The sequence below is a fragment of the Dermochelys coriacea genome, chromosome 2, assembly GCF_009764565.3.
Source record: "Dermochelys coriacea isolate rDerCor1 chromosome 2, rDerCor1.pri.v4, whole genome shotgun sequence".
NCBI classification, from domain to species: domain Eukaryota; kingdom Metazoa; phylum Chordata; order Testudines; family Dermochelyidae; genus Dermochelys; species Dermochelys coriacea.
Window position 1 is genome coordinate 202,100,833 of NC_050069.1, and position 20,429 is coordinate 202,121,261.

The window sequence follows — 20,429 nt, forward strand, 5'->3', positions numbered from 1 at the left end:
AAGCAGTGTACCCCCTGGCTATATGCCATCCAAATGACTTCAGTGTGAACTGCTGGGTGTGCTACACTTTTGAAAATCAGGTCACTCACTTAGGTGCCTATTGACTTAATGAAGCTAAACTTAGGCATACTTTTAAAAAGTTGGCCAATTATAAGAGCAGGGCTTGTACCTTTTCACTCCACATCTTGTTCCTTTTTTCAATTTCCAGGTGTTCTAAAAGGAGCAATAAAATACTGACATTTAATCCCCATGGTGATTTTTAAAAGATATAATGCCAGAAGTTGAAAAGTTACCCCTTTACTTGGGAAAAGACAGTTTGTACTTTCCAAGTAGTTTCCTATTCTGTTGCATAAAAACAGTTGGCCAAAATGCGGGGGCAAAGGGGGGGGTTGTAAAAGAGTGTGGAACATTAAGAACCCTGGGTCAGAATCCTGATAGACTGAACATAATTCAGAGCAGTGCCCGGTTTCCTCTATCCTAGTGGGAAGAATAGCACTCTTCAAGACTGAGGCATCCAGAGGAGAATTTTCTGGATCTTAAAAGCAAACATAATGTCAAATGATAGGAAACCTTTTTCCCTTTGTTTCCACCGAGACTGCAAATTAAACCAGAATCTGTGTGCATTTGTGGAAGGCCTTAAAAGGCGATGGGTGGCTTAGAAAATCTAAAGGGAACCCATTAAAACTGGGAACATGATGCAAGGATGTGAATATCAAAGCTTTCTCCACTAGTCTCCTGTGACTGAGAAATTCTAGAGGGGAAATTTTTAAAACCAAATCCCAGTACAGTCAAAGTTCTCTCAACTGTACACCAGCTAATGGCGATTTTTATCTCTAGTTATGCATCCGTTTCATGGACAAATCCTTTCCTTTCCATTTGTCTGCATGTGTGTTCTGTTCAGATAAATGTATTTCTAATGCATGGGACATGCAAGATGTTGCTATCCTGCTTGGATTCCTTTTCTTTTTCAACAGAAAACAGTAAGCACTATTCATATGGGGGTCATCCAAAAGAAAAATAAGGAATGTCATAATAAACTTTTAAAATCCTTTGAATTTGAACTATGAAGTCTCATAATGAAACTAGAACCAGCGTGGTTAGTGAAGGGAGGGCATCCCATCCATAGATATGGTATACAGACAGTTTTAGAAGCAAAATATAGAATTATGACTGTCAGACATTTCCATGCACTAGAACTTGGTATGGAATGAAGGAACATATTTATTTCAAGGGTTATAGCCATTAAACACAATTTTTCTCTGACTGACAAATCCTGCCTCATCCTTCATTGATCTTGAGGGGACACTTAGAGCAGAACTAGTGTGGTTCTACTGCACAAGGTGGTGAGGTCTACAGAGATCACCAACCTGTTACGTGACCAAAACATATATCTCACAATGACAGTAACTTGGTATCTTTGGGGAGACTTGTCCAATTTTGATATACAATATTTTTTGTGTATTTTCACCTGTTTAGAATAAATTACCATGGAATGATGTTTGAGATTATGTGCAGGGATCTTGTATTTTTGTGGAGATATAACTGTATAATGGTATAGTGGAAGTCCATTAAAAGGTCAACATTTACCAAAAGCTAATACATGGTTTCTACAGATACCTTCGTCTGACACTACAGAATATCTCATTGTGTGGTAAATATTGCGGGAGGGAGGGGGAGTGACTGTTCCTTTCCAGTTGGGAAGCTGGCTAAGATAACGTCCAGGGAAAAAAACTTTGCAGCCCCACTCTACAGAACTTCTCGTGAATACCTGTAGAAAGGAACATAGGATTGAGCCCAAAATGATCCTCATTTATGCATTCCCTCTTTTCAGTTATGAAAAGAGCTGATTAGGCATTCTGAAGCCAGAATAAGATGCACTGGAAGGAAAAAACAAACCCCACCACTTTTATGTCTGAGTTACATACAGAGCTAGCATTTGTTTGAATATTGACCATATATTTTAGGCATGTGACTCTAAACCTCTCACAGATGTGTAAAGAAGGATTCACACTGCTTAAAAGGCAGAATTTACTTTAGTTCCTTTGTACAGGACCAGAACAATCAAATCTTTCTCATTGGCACTATTTTAAAAGTTGGTCTTTAACTATGATTGCAGAACTATGTTTTATTTATTGTTTATATTACCACAGTACTTAACCCTGGTCATGGACCAGGACCTCATTGTGCTAGGCACCATACAATCGCAGAACAAAAAAAGATGGTCCCTGCTCCACAGCACTGACAATCGAAGTATTAGAAAAGAGACAACAAATGGATATGGACAAGTAGGGGTGTACAGGGAACCAATGAGGAAAACCTTTGCCAGTTGTCGATATATACACTACTAGTTTAACCAAGTTTTGTTTTTTGTGGGCTTCATGACAAAGGACAACTTTAAGGAGGATAATGAGGTAGCTTTGTGGATTTTACAGGGATCTCCTCCAGGTGTGAGAGGCAGAATTGGAGAAAGCACAAATATGTATGTTTGAAGCTTTTTAACAAGTGAGCAGTGGAGGCTGGAATCATGGGCTGGTTGGTGGCGTGAGTCAACATTTTGATGCTGAATAAGAGATAACTAGTGGGGATAAACCATAAAGGGCTGTGAAAATAAATATGAGCAGCTTATGTTTGAGGTGACAGACGGGAGCCAGTGGAGGGATGCAAGGAGAGGGCTGATTTTTAGAAAGGTTTTGGCAGTCCCATATGACATTTTCATAAGCAAACTAGGAAAATGTGAGCTAAAGGTGAGTGCACAACTAGTTGGAAGACCGTACTCAAAGACTCTTTGTGAACTGCTCCTGCAAGGAATAGTGTCTTTCCATGCATGTGATGAAATTTGATATGAAGGAACTGGTTTGGGGGGCTCTGTCAGGAAGAGTTCTCTAGATTCATATATCTGACACAGAGTGTAGAGGCTCGTGACTCGCAACTGCAGAGAGCAATGTAGGCTGGCAGCTGAGGGGACTGAAATCTCCTTTGCACAGAGAGCTAGTGAATTTTGTCCATTATAGTGGGAAACAATTCTGTGTTATGCTGAAATGTAAATGTATCTGTGATCACAAAACCCATATAAGTTCTGATTCTTCAATGTACTTAAGCACAGAACTACGATTCAGGAGAGCTGGGGGTCTATTCCTATCTCTCTCACTGACCTGTTGTGAAGTGACTTGCCCAAAATAACACCTCTGCCTTTTCCCCCCTCCCATTTAAAGAAATTATCACTGATAACTATATACCAGAGGGAAAAGCAGGGGGAGAGGTAGGAAGGAGAAAGTAGAACCAGGGGAATGGATTGGGGAACAATGGAAGGAAGTGAGAAAGAGGATCTCAATTAGAAAGAAGGAGAGACCAAGGCCTGGATTCACAAAGGGACCCAAGTGCTTAGAAAATCCCAGGAACAACAATGGGTCCACAAAGCATGAGTTAGGCTCCTAGGCTCACCATACATGAATGGGGAAGATAGGCACCTGAGAATGGGATCCACAAAAGCTAGCATGCTAGGCTGGGAGCTGCCTAAACTAGCCAATGGGAGTTGTGATTAGAGGAATGTATTCTAAGCCACACCTCTAAATCCAGGCAGTAAGGCTGCATCTATCTCTGCTTGTGATCCATAGTGAGGCACCCCTTTCCTGGAGTCAGGCGGCTTAGGTGCCTAAGTTGGGTTTTTTTACTAGAATGATTTAGACACTTGCCTACAAAGAGATGGAGATGTTGGTTGTGCCCACTTTTTTTTATAAATTTTTAGCCCAGTGCTTAGAGCACTCACCTAGGATGTGGGTGACCAGTGTTCAGTTCACTGCCTGAGGGGTGGGGGAGAAACTATTTAAACACGGGTCAGTTCTTAGCATTATTGTGAGACTGCCTTTCTAGCCTAGTGGTTACAGTGTTCACCTAGGTGCTGGGAGACTCGGGGTCCAGTCCTCCTGTTCCAATTACTTTAAGTATTTATCCAAAGTGGAACAGCTTCCACAGGAGAGAATATCCCATAGCTCAGCAGTTAAGGTGCTCTTCTGAGCAGGGCTTAAGTTCTACTGGAATACCATATGGGGAGCTGGAAGGGTGTCTTCGTACTTCCTGTACTTCTGGAACTATTACTCATAAGTGATTGTGCTGGGAGTACATTCCACCTACTCCTATTTTTAGGATTTATACTCTGTTTTTGAGAGGTGGCACACCACTGTTCAAATCCTTTCTCTTCTTCTGCCTGAGGTAGGGTTGCCAACCCTCCAGGATTGTCCTGGAGTCTCCAGGAATTAAAGATTAATCTTTAATTATAGTTTGTCATGTGATGAAACTTCCAAGAGTAGGTCCAACCAAAATTGACAACCCTAGCCTGAGGGGGGAGTTGCAGGTTTGTGCTGTAATCACAGGACTAAAAATTGTAAGGTGGGGACCACCATCATCTCCAGACAGGTGTTGATTGGGACCTAATCCGGTAGGCATGCTCTGAGGCTACCTACTGGATCAGGTCCTGCAGGCATCCTTAGGCATTTGCCCATCTATCTTCCCCTTGTTTGTGACTCGGATAAGAGAGAGGCATCCAGACACCTACAGTGAAGCAGCAGTGCAGATGCTCAAATGCAGCAATGTAGGCATCTAAGGAACTCTTGACTAAGTGCCTAAATTTCTGCTCTGGAGTTTAGGTGCCTACAGGGTCAGGTGGTAGCCAAAAAAGGGTTTTGGGGATCATAGTGGTGCCTAAATCTGGTGTTTAAGTGCCTAAATACCTTTGCAGATGACGGCCAACATGGGGAAACTGACAGAGGTGAAACTGAAGATAGAGAGAGCATTTTGAGAGGCTGAGAAATGAAGGCATCAGAGAGAGTCGGAAATGATTTTTTTTCATTTTTGTTTTCCATGAATATATAAATCATGATTTTGTTTTCCATTTACATATGTATTAGAAGAATGAAGAGGAAAATTTACAAGTGAACTTCAGACACAGGGCTATGAGGGGCCCCATTGTTCATCACAAATGGAAGTAACTCCAACCACATAAGGTTGGAAACTCCAATCATAAAATCGGGATAAATCCTATTGAAAAAAAATGTAAGTGATTTAGGATTAGAGCTGGGAGAATTTTTTTATCTGAAATTTTTGTTTTATTGAAAAATGGAGATTTGAGGTGACTTGAAACATTTAATGAATCATTTGAATTTTTAGTGAGTTGTTTGACCATACAAACCCCTAAAGAGTTTTTTTTGGTTTTTTTTTTCATTTTTTAAATGAAACTTTCACTTGAAATTGTTGGGGACACCGGGCATGGCCATTAGGTAACTCAAGGAGATGGAAGACCACGAGTGTCAATGAAGCCCCCTCGCTCTAGGCCCAGGTGTCCCCCCTCTTCCCTTTTCTGCCCGGAGATGCTCACAGCAGTCATGCTGAGGAGTTTGCAACAGTTTGTTGCAGGCACAAACTGGCTGAAGCAAGATTAGGCCAAACAGGACAGAAATGTTAGATAATGCTGAACCAACAACTCCATATATGGTGAAATAGATAAGAGGAAAAAGGGAAACTAGCCAGAATACCAGATTGGCTATATGGGTACTCAGGGCAGCTTGCTATTGGATAAGCATGCTAAAGAAAGAATGTATAAAAATATGTGTAACTGCTTGCACTGGGGTGCAGGATTTGAGATTGTTGTCTCCTTGTACTGCTTGAAGCTTCAAATAAACTTTTTCTACTTCTCCACCCCGTTGTGGTTATTGGGCAATGCACACAGGGCAACGAATCCAGCTGTTGCTTGCCTCGGGCACTCTGTGCCAGCAACAGTTTTTGGCGCCCAATGTGGGGCTCGAGGCTTCAACACAAGCCTTGCCTGGATCCCTTGTGGGGACCGGTGGGTGAGGACCCCGACCGACACCCAGTGCACACCAGTGTGATTCCCGAGGGTCTCAGAGGGGTGTAGCCCAACTGGCCCCGTAGGGCACAATGGTGCAACGCGCCTGATAAGTGGAGAAGCACCGCGGGCGATGGTGGGGAACCAGTCCTTCGGATAAGGTAGGAACCTTTTGAAATCTGGATTGTTTGCTCTTTTTTGAACCTGGGGACACCCAGAGTTACCCTGTAGGCCTGGGATAGGGACAGAGCTCGGGAGGGAGGGCACAGTGTACACCCCTAGAGTGTATCTTGGCAAATTGGAAGGTATTTGGACCGGATCCGATGACTAAGAATAAATTAAAACAATACTGTATAGTTGACTGGCCTCAATATCAACTAGAGGACCAGGAGCGATGGCCACCAGGAGGGTCAATTAATTACAATATGATCCTCCAGTTACTTTTGTTCTGTCAGCGAACAGGGAAATGGAATGAACATCTGTATGTGCACTTGTTTTTGGCTTTGTGTAATAGAACAGATGTCTTACAGCAATGTAATTTGACTCCGACTGGTTCGGTAGTGGCTAATGTTAGTCCCCAGACCCCCACCCCAACTGTAATGGCAGGTCCGGTGTCCCCTTCAGCCCCTATGCCCCCACCTGATAGAGCCCATACTGTTGGCTTATATCCTTTACTTACCGAAACTAAAATCTCTCGTCCTGCAATGGATGGGCGTCTGGCCATGACTATCCAGGTCTATACCCATGTGCCCTTTAACCCTGTGGATTTGGCTGCTTTCAAAGTACAGGCAGGGGAGTTTTCCACCAACCCGAGTAGGTTTATTTCAGTTTTTGAGGGCTGCCTTAGCAGCCATAAGCCGGATTGGGATGATCGCAACATCCTCTTGCGCACCTTATTGTCTGAGGTTGAAAGACAACAGGTCGTGTCCAAGGCAAGGGAGAAAGCACAGAGACGGTACGACCAGGATCGTAATAATGTCCCTGACCTGGATGAGCAGGTCCGAGTAGACCCCAGGTGGAACCCAAACGATCTTGCGGGTATGACCGGCTTACCACCTATAAGCAGTTGCTTTTGCATGGACTCCGTCACTCAGCTGTCCGACATAATAATTGGGCAAAACCGTATGAGGTAATGCAGGATCTAAAGGAAAGCCCAGGGGCCTTCCTACAGCGTATTCGGGACGTGATTCGACAGAATAGCAATGCAGACCCCGCTCAGGAAACGGAGGCAATCATTAAGGGAATTTTTACGAGCAGAGCAGCCCCTGATATTAAGAGAAAATCACAGAAAAAAGAGGATCTAATGGGCATGACCATGGCACAAATCTTGGAGACCGCAAACCGAGCTTATAGTCTAAGGGAGGTAGAAAAGGAGAAAAAGCAAGTTAGAATGATGGTAGCTGCGGTACAGGCTGGCACTTTGGGAAGTGGCCGGGAAGGAAGGGGCCATGGACGCGGACGTCTGGGCCCGCAGGAGAGACGACTGGGTCGCAACCAGTGTGCCCTGTGTCAACAAGAGGGACATTGGAAGAATGAGTGCCCAGAGAGGAATGGAAAGGGGGGCACCCCTATGATCGCAGTGGAGGAACAGGAATAGGGGTGTCGCGGGATGGACCGCCCTGCCCCCAGAACCCGAGTAAAGATGCGGGTGGGAAGTTCGGAAATAGATTTTTTTTTTTAGTGGATTCTGGAGTGGCACAAACTGCCGTGAATCAACCCCTTCAGTTGCCATAGCAGACTCCCTTACCGTGGTGGGCGCCACAGGCAGAGGCACCAAGTGCCCAGTGTATGCCCCAGTGGAAAGCGCTTTGGGAAATAGACCATCTTGTGAGATATAGTCCTATCTCCCCGAGTGCCTGGCGCCTCTACTGGGACGGGATCTGCTTTGTCGCCTAGGCGCCACCTTGCAGTTTACTCAAGACGAAATAACCCTTACCCTGCCCCCCGAGAATGCATGGATTATGACCCTTACAATTGAGCCCTCAGCTACGCAAGCCCCAGAATAGAGCCTGTGGGAAGACCGGGTGTACCCTCTAGTGTGGGCAGCGGGGGTCGCAGGAAAAGCTACCCATCAAGCCCCTGTTAAGGTTCAGCTCCTGCCAGGAAAAGGCCTGGTGCGAGTTAAACAATATCCAATTGCGAGGGAAGCCAGAGAAGGTTTACAGGACACTATAGATCGGTTCCTAACATATGGAATCTTCTGGTAATGCCAGTCAGTCTGGAACACTCCCATCCTGCCCATATGAAAACCTGACAGCACGTATTGCTTGGTACAGGATCTGAGGGCGATTAATGAACGGGTTAAAACTCTGAACCCCCTGGTTCCGAATCCGTATACCTTACTGGCTTCTGTAGGAGGCAGTATACCATTTTTCAGTCCTCGATTTGAAAGATGCGTTCTTCGCTATTCCCATAGATACCTCGTCCCAAGAAATCTTGTCTTTCGAGTGGGAGGACACACAAAGGGTTAAAAAGCAACTATGCTGGACAGTATTGGCCCAGGGATTTAAAAATTCTCCACCCTTTTTAGGCCAGGCTTTGGCCAGGGATCTGGAAGAGTGGAACAACGAGGAGGGGGCTCTTCTTCAATATTTAGATGATTTGTTAATTGCTACAGTGGGCCTAACCCCATGCCTCAAAGCCACTGTGGGTCTCCTGAATTTTATTGGCCTCCGAGGATATCGGGTATCGAGAAGCAAGGCTTGAATTGCCCTCCCAATGGTACAATTCCTGGGGTTCCACATAAGGCAGGGGGAGCGTCAGCTTTCCAATGAAAGGGAGGAGGCTGTCTGCCAGGTTCCCGTTCCCATTAATCGTAAACGCCTCAGAGCCTTCCTCGGCATGGTGGGGTTCTGTTGGATATGGATCCCGGAATTTGGACTGTGGGCTAAACCCCTGTACGATTGTGTAAAAGGAGCAGATCATGACCCCTTCTATTGGACCCAAGAGGCCGACAGGGCATTTAAAATCTTGAAAAGGAAGTTGATGGAAGCTCCGGCTCTGGGCCTCCCGGATCTCTCTAAACCGTTTCAGTTGTATGTACATGAACGAAAGGGGGTGGCCCTAGGAGTGCTCACACAGTTGTTGGGAGCATGGAAACGTCCCGTGACCTATTTCTCTAAGCAGCTGGACCAAGTGGCAAAGGGATGGCCAGCGTGCCTGTGGGCAGTTGCAGCTACAGCCCTGATGCTGGCTGAAGCTGAGAAACTAACCTTGGGAGGGACAGTACAGATGTATACCCCTCATATGGTCCGAGCCTTATTGGATGCAAAGGGAGGCCTTTGGTTCACACAGGCTCGGATGGCTAAGTACCAGGCTAAACTTCTAGAGAACTTTGAAGTTACCTTACAGTCTTGCCCCTCCCTTAACCCCGCCACCCTCCTACCAGAGACTGAGGAACAGGAACATGATTGTTTAGAGATCATAGATGCCCAATACTCTAGCCGTCTGGACTTAAAAGATATACCCCTCCTAAATGCAGATCATGAGTGGTATACTGATGGTAGCAGCACTGTGATAGATGGGCAAAGGAGGGCGGGCTATGCTGTCGTGACCCTCCATGACACTGTGGAAGCCAAGGGTTTGCCCACTAGGACCTCTTCCCAGCTGGCTGAACTAGTCGCCCTGACCCGTGCGCTCGAACTGTCAAAAGGAAAGCGGGTCAATGTTTTTACCGATTCAAAATATGCCTTTGGAGTGCTACATGCTCATGCTGGCTTATGGAAGCAAAGGGGAATGCTGACGGCTCAAAGTTCCCCAGCCAAGTACGGGCCCCAAATCCTCCAGCTCCTAGAAGCCGTACAACTCCTCTCGGAAGTGGCGGTGGTACTGTAAAGCCCATCTTTGTGTACTGTAAAGCCCATCAAAGGGAAGATCAAGATGTGGCCAGGGGTAATGCCCAGGAAGATAGAGAAGCTAAGCGTGCTGCCACCCTGATATCCCCTCAGACTGAGAATGCCCATATGCATGCCCTTATCCCACCCATGGGGGAGCTTCTGACCCCCCAGTACTCTGTGGAGGAGAGACCGCTAACCGACAAACTCAGTCTCCAGGAAAAGGAGGGATGGCTCAATTCCCCGGAAGGGAAGGTCCTCCTACCGAAGGGCCTAATCCGGCCAGTGTTACAGAAATTACATCAAACCACTCACGCTGGCAGGGAAGCACTTATCCAACTGATGGGAAAATACTTTATAACTTCTGGACTCTGACCCCTGGCTACCCAGGTGCAGGCAGACTGTTTAGTCTGCCAAAAGAATAACCCTCGACCAGGACATCCAGGGCCACCCACTGCTCTGGAACCCACTCCGGGCCCTGGATGGGTGTGGCAAATAGATTTTACTGAGTTTCCCCAGACCCAAGGGCACAAATGTCTTAGTGGATCAATTCAGCTGAAGGCCAGAAGCCTTCCCATGCCGCAATTGCACTGCCAGAACGGTGGCCCTTAAGTTTGTTAAGGAGGTCTTTACTCGCTTCAGACTTCCCCAGTGGATGGAATCTGACAACGGGACAAACTTCACATCACAGATCGTTCAAAGCATCTCGAATGCCTTGCAGATCCCCTGGGAACTCCATATGCCTTGAAGACCGCAAGCCAGTGGCGTAGTAGAGCATATCAATCAGACCCTTAAACGACATCTCTCAAAAGTGTGCCAAGAGGCCTCCTGCAATGGCTTGATGCCTTACCCCTCGTCCTGCTCCGCATCTGCACTCTCCCACAGAGTACATTAGGGCTTAGTTCCTTTGAAATTATGTTTGGGAGGGTATGGCCTATGAATGGCACACCAGTTCTGTCAGGGGAGTGGGAGCTGGGTAATGTTTTTTTTGTCTCCGTATATGTGTTCCCTGTCTGCTGTTCTCCTGTCTCTTCACAGGTATACTAAAGACTCCCAGCCTCTTCCCTTGGACTCTCCCGTCCACTCCTTACAGCCCGGCGACTCTGTGCTTGTTCGCACCTGGAAAGATGAGCCTCTCCAGGAAAAGTGGAAAGGACCCTACATCGTCCTGCTGATCTCCCATATGGCGGCAAAGGTCGAGGGACACAAGAACTGGATCCATCACTCGCAACTGAAGGCAGTACCCACCCTTTCATCAGCAGAGCAGTGGACTGTCCACCCCGTTGACTCCTCATCTAGTGAAGATCGTGGGCTAAAGCTACTGTTTAAGAGACACAAACAGTGGGCACCTTAGTGCCAAAATGGGCCCACTCAAAAACTGGAAACCCTGGACCGGGAGGACCCCGGTAATTAATCGTGTAACCCTGTTATTTTCTATACTGTTATTTCTAAACTGTGCATATCGGGAACATAATTCCTTTGTTTTACTTGCGCACCATATTGCTACTTTAACAAACCAAACTGATTGCTGGGTGTGTGCTCCGACTCCTTTCCCCCAAAACAGGAGTGCCCCTTGTCATGCTGCCCTTAACCCTAGCAGAATTAGCCGCCATTAAAGAGCAGGAAAATAGAAACCGAACGGACTCACCGTTCTGGGATAAGATCTCTTTGCAGCAAGCTACCTACCAGGTCAGGAGTATTCAGTTGCAGTGCTCACTGAGGGAGTATTTTTCTTTTACCCGAAACCAATCTGATCACTATAGGCATCCTGTCGGAAGGAGCTCCTGTGTTATTACACAGTGGGCCGATGGATATTGGATAAAAACCAAGAGGGGAGGTCAGCAGTGTGGATGTAATGGTTCCTCCCCTTTTGGGAAAACTCTTACAAATGATCTTTCCACAAAAGGAGGGTCAGGAAATATAAATTGCCGTTCAGTTAATATTTCCACTATAGCAGGCCAATGGTGGTTTTGCAGCGGTCCTTATGGTGAGTGCAATTTTAACAGCACAATTAGGAATACCCCCCCTTGTACCCACTCAGGAGTATGGGAAGCCCCCCTGGGGGCATATGAATTGTTTGGAAAAGCGGCCTTAAATATCCCAGGAATCCCTCTAAGAAACAGTCCTTACTGGGCCCTACAGGGTCACTATTTTGTATGTGGCCGAAAGGCTTACAAGGTATTACTAGCCAATTGGACAGGTAGCTGTTATTTAGCTCATGGAGTTCCTCATCTTTCAATAACCACCACACTGCCCAAAGAAAAGATTAGGAATGCCCGAGTAACTCTGAGTCATGAGAAGAGACCCTGCGGCGACTTAATGCAGCCTTGGAGGGCAATGCTAAGAATCCCCACACAACTGAAAAGCTTACAAGGTGCTCCATACTGGGAACTGTGCCACTGATTACCGGGCCAGCCATAGCATGCATAGGCCGCTACATTGTAAGGCTTCAAATGGTGCTTGAAAAAGTCGCCTTGGAATTAGAGGACTCGATTCGTGATCTAGGGTCAGCAGTAGTAACATTAAATAAGGAGGTACAGCAGCTCAGAACGTATTCTCTCCAAAACAGGCTGGCCTTTGACTACCTTTTGGCATCCCAAGGGGGTGTTTGTGCCCTTGTCGGGTCCTGAAGTTGTGTATATGTAAATGACAGCAGTTATGAGATTTATGATAAAGTAGTACAGGCTGAGGCCCATGCCCGAGCCGGAGTACAGGCTGCCTACACTGCCCCCGAGAGTGATTGGCTGCAAACCTTGTTTTCAGGGTGGGGTTTGTCATCTTGGCTTGGTGGTTTATTTAGCCTGTTGAAAAGTTTTCTTCCTGTCTTGCTCATACTGATGGTTTTATGTTGTGCAATATCATGTGTCAGAGCCCTTTTAAAAAACATGATAATGCATTCCCTTCAGGGCTACCACAAAGTGCTTATGCAAAGTCCCCTTGTAAAAAGATAAGAGCCCAAGTGAGAACTCAAAACCAAGGCTGTTGAGTATTCTCAAAGGAGGGAATTGTTGGGGATACGGGCATGGCCACTAGGTAACTCAAGGGGATGGAAGATCACGAGTGTCGATGAAGCACCCTCGCTCTAGGCCCAGGTGCCCCCCCCTTTCCTTTTCTGCCTGGAGATGCTCACAGCAGTCATGCTGAGGAGTTTGCAACAGTTTGTTGCAGGCACAAACTGGCTGAAGCAAGATTAGGCCAAACAGGACAGAAATGTTAGATAATGCTGAACCAACAACTCCATATATGGTGAAATAGATAAGAGGAAAAAGGGAAACTAGCCAGTATACCAGATTGGCTATATGGGTACTCAGGGCAGCTTGCTATTGGATAAGCATGCTAAAGAAAGAATGTATAAAAATATGTGTAACTGCTTGCACTGGGGTGCAGGATTTGAGATTGTTGTCTCCTTGTACTGCTTGAAGCTTCAAATAAACTTTTTTCTACTTCTCCAGCCCGTTGTGGTTATTGGGCAATGCACACAGGGCAACGAATCCAGCTGTTGCTTGCCTTGGGCACTCTGTGCCGGCAACAAAATGAAGTAAATTTCAAAACAAACTCAATTTTATTATTTTGAAAATTATCAACATTTTATGAAGCTCAGACAAAACAAAATGCTTTCAGGTCTTTTGAGTTTGTTTTTTGGTTTAGTATTTGGTTTGCCAAAAAAAAAAAAAAAAGCACAGCCAGGAAACTGGAAAATCAGTTATTTGCATAGCTATACTTAAGAGCCTACCGATTTTTTTTTTCAATAAAAATTACCCTCCTACCTCAATTTTAAATGGCACTTAAGCTCCTAACTCACTTAGGCACTCTGAAAATATTATCCTTAATCATCATGAGTAGGAAGATGATAATGATGCTGGGTAAAGCCTCTATCACAGCAGTAACATTTAATAAAGAGGTGTGGAACACATAAGAGGAATTATTCTTTCAAGGAACTTGAAAAAAATCTTGCTTCCTAACATTTTAATAGACAATATGAAGAAAAAAACAAACCCCTGAATTTTGCAATCTTGATGTAAAATAAATAACGTACAAAATGCCTCAAACTTTTTGACTTTGATGGAGAGAGACAAAAGAATGTTGACTCACAGGGTGAAATTAATCCTTGAGTTGAGTTCTGGCCTATGACCCTTTCATTCTCACATATGCCCACCCCCAGGCTTTTGGGGGCTTATGCACAGGGATGAATTTCAGTCTGAACCTTTTCATTTTTAGAATGACTAGATATTAAAATACTAAAGGAAAACCATCCTAGCACACGAGCCACTGCTCTTTAAGAGGGAAGGAGTGATAAAGGAGAAAACAATTGAATGTATTAACTCAATCTTATTTTGCAAAATGATCAAAATATGACTCAGATACACCTTTTTAAAAGGTGGGGGGGGGAAGCTAATCTAAGCAGCACTTTCTATAACCTACATAGAGAAGGGCCACAGACTCCAAGATGTCTACTTAGGTCTTCACTATTGCCAGTCTAATGCGCACATTTCTCAGATACTGCAGTGTCTGTTGGGTGCACAAATACAAGAATAGATACAATGGTCTCTAGGGCCACACTGCATTGTTTGTTTTACTACACTTAAAATAGTAAAAAACATCTCTCATACCATACTCTGTGGTAACTGAACACTTTAATTGCAATCATTGTACTTCTATAGTTTCATCCAGGCTAGAGCTACTTTGAGATGCGCCTTTCTCATTGTCACTTGGGGCTTCTCAAACAAGGCTGGAAGTACACCAAACTTTATTTTAAACTTGCCCAACATTTTCCAAGCCTCTCAAAGTGTGCTGATTTTTATTTGATTTGATCAGAAATGTATTGTACATCAACATAATCAATGGTCACAGCAGCTCTTCAGCCCGCTGTGCTGAAAAAAAGATATGGATTTTTCCAGGAGGACTTAGGCTGAGGTTAGGCACCTGGCCACAAAGTCTGGGGTTGAGGAATGCACCCCACAACTCTCAGTTCACTGTCATGAATCCTTTACTAGAGCTAGGAATCTAAGCCAGGTCAGCCCTTCTTGAAGAAGAGGAGGTGACTTCTCTCTCCATATTTTAATATTTCAATATTCCAGTGGTTAGGGCACTCGGCTGGGATGAGGGAGACTCAAGTTCCTAGTTTACATCAGGCAGAGTGAGGATTTGAACCTGGGTTTCCTGCATACTGTGTGAGTGCCCTAAACACTGGACTATTTGTTAAAAGGAGGCCACTACCACCTCTTCCTCCATCTGTGTGTTTTGTGTGGGACCCAATCCAGTCAACACAACCTCAGGTGGCCTCTGGGCAGGCCTACTGAATTGGGCCCCTATGGATGAGATACATGGGAGAATGCATAGTCTGTGAATCCTCCTGAGATTAGGCAGGAATTAGATTCCAAGCTGCTTGGTGGTGTCAGGTCTGAGGCTGCTGTGCACATGCTCACTAGCAGAATTTTGGATGCCTATGGGATTTTATCAGTTGAATTTTCAGCATCTAGAGAGGATTGACTCTAAAAGTTCCTGGTCCTCCACAGCTACCAGAGAGGACCAGGATGCATTGCAGCAGGGAGTTTAATAAATGTATGGCCTTCCTGGTTAGGGAGTTCTCTAGCTACTGCTTCAGGCATGTCTTTGTGTTTGTCGTCATGCTACATGGTGTTGGCAAGAAGAGACTCCCAAACTGCTAGAGTGGTGATTGAGTGGGGAAAGTGGAAAATCAGGGAGGTGTCCTGTGAAAGCAGCCCGAGGCAGGGGGCAGAGCCCTGTCTCCATGCAGCAAGGGAACTCGTAGAACAAATGGCTGTTAGAAGTTTAATTTTGGCAGCTCAGGCAGCTGGCCTTTCTGGATCTACAGATTTGAGTAATTGCAGATGACTTCTGGTTTACCAGAAAAAGCACAATACCTGGCAAATGCCCTGATACGTGCATGGGGGATGCTGCTGACGACTTCCTGTGTGCCCTAACCCTCACTGATGAGGAAAAAAGAGAATATTCCAAAGGGAAAGAAGCTTTTAGAAACTCATTTAATAGGCAGACAGAATATTACATGTGAAATGGCCAAATGTAATAGGAGGTGCCAGGCACAAAGGGAAACAGCTAAGACTATCAATTGCAGTAATAAAAGTCTCGCTGTACATTGCAAATATGGAATGTTAAGAACAAATAAGGGACGGGATACCAATTTATCAGCACAGCTTCAGTTAGACCCAGACCTCTCACTAGCAAAAACTATAGTAAGAGTGACAATGCAAAAAAAAATAAAGAAACCGCAATGTGACTTACAAGCTAGCAACACAGAGACTGCATTGACAATATTGAGATAGTAAAGAGAAAAGAGACAAATGTCAAAGAAGTCAGACTAATGTACAATATAAGCACAGTGCACCACTACAATTGGAGACCAAAGAAACTTAATAGCAGGAAAGCTTGGAAAAGCTATGGAAAATGTGGAAAGACACCACGTCACAGCTGGCAATGATGTCCAGCAAAAGAGGCAGAATGGAGGAGATGCTATTGCAAAGTATCTCATTTTGTGGCATGTAGGTCACCAAGAGTAGTGGAAACAATCCAAGAGAAAGTGCTATCATCAGATGACAATGAGCCCATGCTTCTGGGGGCTAGATCCTCTATCAAACAGACATCTTGGTACACAAGCATGAATTTAAATGGTCAAAACACTAACTTTAAAATTGATACAGGGACTGCAGTCATTGCAATGGAAAAAAAAATATAATTGGTCCCAGGATGGAGATCTGCAAAGACCAAACAAGATTTTACGTGTAATGCTACATTGGATGGTTATGGCCAGTTCCTTGAGAAACTGGAAAGAGGGTGGAGAGTTCTTCATAAAAAAATATATGCAATAAAGGACTAATAACTTCCCTACTAGGGTTGCTGGTAATATGAAGGCTACTTCTAGTAGAGAAACTGGACTGAATTAATGTAAAAAAGAGAACTCTACAGGACATGTGTCCCATGTCTTCACAGGGCTAGGAAAGCTGTCAAGGGAGTAAAAATAAAACTGGTGCCATCAGCAATTGCCTTTGCTCTCACAGCCCCCCACTGCATCCCTATTCTCTTGCTAGGGAAAGTCAAAGAAGAATTAGAAAACGGAAGACATGGGGGGTCACTTCCCAGATACAAGAAACTGACTGGTGTGCAGGGATTGTTTTAGTACCAAAGCCCAATGGCAAAATCTGGATTTCTCTGAACTTTACACAACTTAGTAAAAGCATGTGCTGTGAATGACACATGCTTCCCGCAGTTGACCAGATATCGGCTCAGTCAAAATTAAATGCTTCAGTGTACTTCTGGCATATCCCCCTTTCTAAAGAATCTATACCATTATCTACATTTCATCACTCCATTTGGAAGGTATTGTTTCAATCTTCTTCCATTCAGCATATCTTCAGCACCACAAAAAAGAATCTCTGAGATCATGTCAGGTTTGCCTGCAGATGTGTTGGTATATGGCGAAGATAAAAATGAACATAAGCAACTACCTGAAATTTGAGATGTTTCTGACAAACTGGCCTCACTCTGAGATATGTGAATTTGGAAAGGAGCAGTTAAAATTTGTAGGCTGGATAACTAACGGGAAATTCTGCTAGATTCAGATAAATTGAAGGCATTACTTGCCTTACCCAAATCAAAAGATGTTTCTGCTGGAAGAAGATTCCTGGGTATGATAAATCATTTTGGAAAATTTTTACAAAATGTAGCTCATCTAACCAACCCTTGAGAGATTCTTAATGGTCACAATATGTGGATATAGAGTAGCACACAATAACATGAATTTTATTAAATAAAAACTGACATCTCCACCTGTTTTGGCACAGTATTTGGTTAAACTATCCAACAGTAGTAGTAGCAGACTCGTCTTCATATGATTTAGGAGCAGTTTTCCCACAAAAGCATCCAGAACGAGACCAGATACCTCTTGTATTCATATCAAAAGCCTCACAGAAATAGAGCAGCAATATGCTCAAGTGGAAAAGGAAGCTCTAGCAGTCCTGTGGGCCTAAGAATAGCTCCGTGCATATCTGTTTGGCTTGAATTTTGAGATAGAAACAGACCACAAACCCTTACTGGCATTATTGGGTTCAAAGCCACTGGATGATCTTCCATCCAGTTTGAGATTTTTGACTACAGATGATGTGCTTTTCTTTCAACAGGGAACAGTGAAAGTACATATAGTGTCTGCTACTAAAGCACTAATTGAGCATCCACCAATGGAAGAAGAAAAGGCTTTAGAGAAATTTTGTCAGTTTACATCGACCCCATGCTGGCAGCTGACTTCAGCAAATTAGAGATGAGCAGCTAAAGAATGAGACTTTCTAGAAACTGACTCTACTCTGCCAAAAGGTTGGAGTCAAGGGGCTCAAGTGCCAACAGCCCTACTACCATATTGGCAGGACCAAAGTGGCAGGACCTTCACATGGCGGATGGCCTACTCCTGAGAAGATAGTTCATTCTTATCCCTATGGTACTTCAGAAAGATGTTCAGAAGACCTTAACAGAGGGTTGTGAGATGCATAACAAGGAAAAATCCAAAACCATTACTCCTTACAAAGCTACCTGACTGGCCCTGGCAGTGGATAACCATAGATCGTTTTTTCTGAAATGACACCAATACATTATTTTAGTCAATTACGTCTCCATATGTACTAACTTGGCTATACTCACACAGACTTTATCTGCACATGACATACAGAAACTAAAGTCAGTATTTGCAAGATAAGGAGTTTCTGAAGTCCTTTTCTCTGGTAAAGGGCTTCAAGTTACCTCCAACCTTTCGCACACATCGTACTAGTAGTCCACACTACCCTCAGAGCCATAAGGAGATGGATAGAGCCGTGCAGACTCTTAAAAGACTCCCCCCAAAATAAGTGGGGCCTGTATAAAACACTGCCGGCATATCGGTCAACACCATTTTGTGTCTGTGCTGTCTTCAGCAGAACTTCTAAAGGGAAGATGATTAAAGATGCCTCTACCTGTGGCACTGGTGCAGCTTAAATCTAACTGGCTCGACTTGAAGGAAGTTTGAAAATGGGGTGCTGAAATAAAAATTGAGCAGCAACTAAACTTCAATGTTTGGCACAGACCGAAAGCACTACCTGAACTAAGACCAGAGAATGAAGTTTGGCTCTAGAATGGCTCTTGAGTTCCTGGTCCCACCACTACCAGAGAGGACCAGGATGTGTTGCAGCGAGGATCTTAAACACAGAAACCTCCTAGTTAGAGATCTCTCTAGCTGTTTTAAGGCATGGCTCTTTGTGTTTGTCCTCACACTACACTTATGAAATCTAGGTACCTACAGGATCAGGTGGCAGCTGATCAAGGGTTTTGGAGCATCTAAATTTTGGATGTAGGCATCTAAAAGAACAGTTAGACACCTATGTCCCCTTGTGAATCTCAGCCTGTGTATCTTTAAAAAAAGAGAGAGAGAGAGAGAAGATATGGATGCTGCCCAGTGAGTTTATAGCAAAGTCAAATGACTCAATCATTTTGATTCACATTTTGTTTATTGTATAGGCTGCAGGCTATTCTTTTTTCAGGGTTCTTTTTCCTCTGTGAAGAGGAGCAATTCATAACTCACAAACAAACCTTATTTTCATGGTTTAAATTAGACTTTTATATGCATAGGCCTTGAGCTGGGTCTCTGCACAACTGTGTACTTCACTCTCATCTGTTACATTTGTTGTTTGTGTCTACAGTAGGCAATACCACCTGGGCCATGGGTTGGGGCAGCATACAGTGCTCAAAAGAGATGGATCAGATAATTTTTCAAGACTGTTTTTGTTGGCACTATCTGTGTGATGTGCTACAGCCCAGCAGGTGGCGTTCCCTAGTGCAACACACACCTTTTAAAAAATAATATTAATAATAAAAAAAATCCTGACCTTTTACTGGTGTGGGAATAAAGACAATATTTTGAGTCTTAGCACGGGCAATACCAAGGGTTAATCCAGAATTGCTGGATATTGCCTGCTGCTTCCCCCTAACATGACTGGGTGCAGAGATACTGTGACAGCTATTCTTTTTATCATGTCGCAGATAATACTGAACCTCACCCTGAGCCAGTCCCACACTCAATGGAGTTTAAAAGTTCTGTCAGTGACTTCGGTGGGAGCAAACGCAGACTCCTTAAAATTCTAGAAGAGTACCAAAAAAGGGCCTAGTAGTTGCTGAGGTATTCATTTTATAAACCCCATTACATTCCTTTGCCTCTTTCTGGTAAGTATAACACATTAACATACAAGCCCCTGTGCAGTTAGCATGTACTACAACAAAGAAAGGAGAGAGAGCCTTTTGAAACCATGCTAAAATTTAGCCTGGTGTATGTGATCACATCTCAGCAGAGATGCTGACAAGCTGAACACCTTGTATTTGGTTCAGCTCATCCATGTTGAAATGAAGTTTATATTCTGATCCATTATGGGAGAAGGATGAAAAAAATATCTTTATTTTTTAGCGAGAGTGATACAGTAGAATCAATTGCACCAAAAGTAATTGATTGAGGCTGTCCATACCATTACTCTCCATACATTCCCTTCACTTGCCCCTCCCTCAACTCCGGGTCTGACTTGAGTGGTTCTCTCACCCTATCTTCTCTTTGACAGACAAGTTTACAAAAATACTTTCCCCCCCAGTTGAGGTGTTTTTGTTTTGGGTGGGGATTTCGGGGGAGAGAGAGTGGAGGGGGAGATGAGTAGCATTTTAAAACCTTATTTTTTAACATGTATAAGGTTAGAGTGAGACAGTTGGTGAGGTTT

The 20,429-nt window shown here is 44.3% G+C and overlaps 1 long non-coding RNA gene across 1 annotated transcript; it reads left to right on the top strand.

The window, feature by feature from the left end:
• The first annotated feature begins 4,632 nt into the window (after window positions 1-4,632).
• On the top strand, window positions 4,633-7,896 carry LOC122458534. Its single transcript, XR_006278575.1, has 4 exons — window positions 4,633-4,643; window positions 6,792-6,794; window positions 7,338-7,345; window positions 7,678-7,896. It is a non-coding gene; the product is annotated as an uncharacterized LOC122458534 (long non-coding RNA).
• The last annotated feature ends 12,533 nt before the right edge of the window (window positions 7,897-20,429 follow it).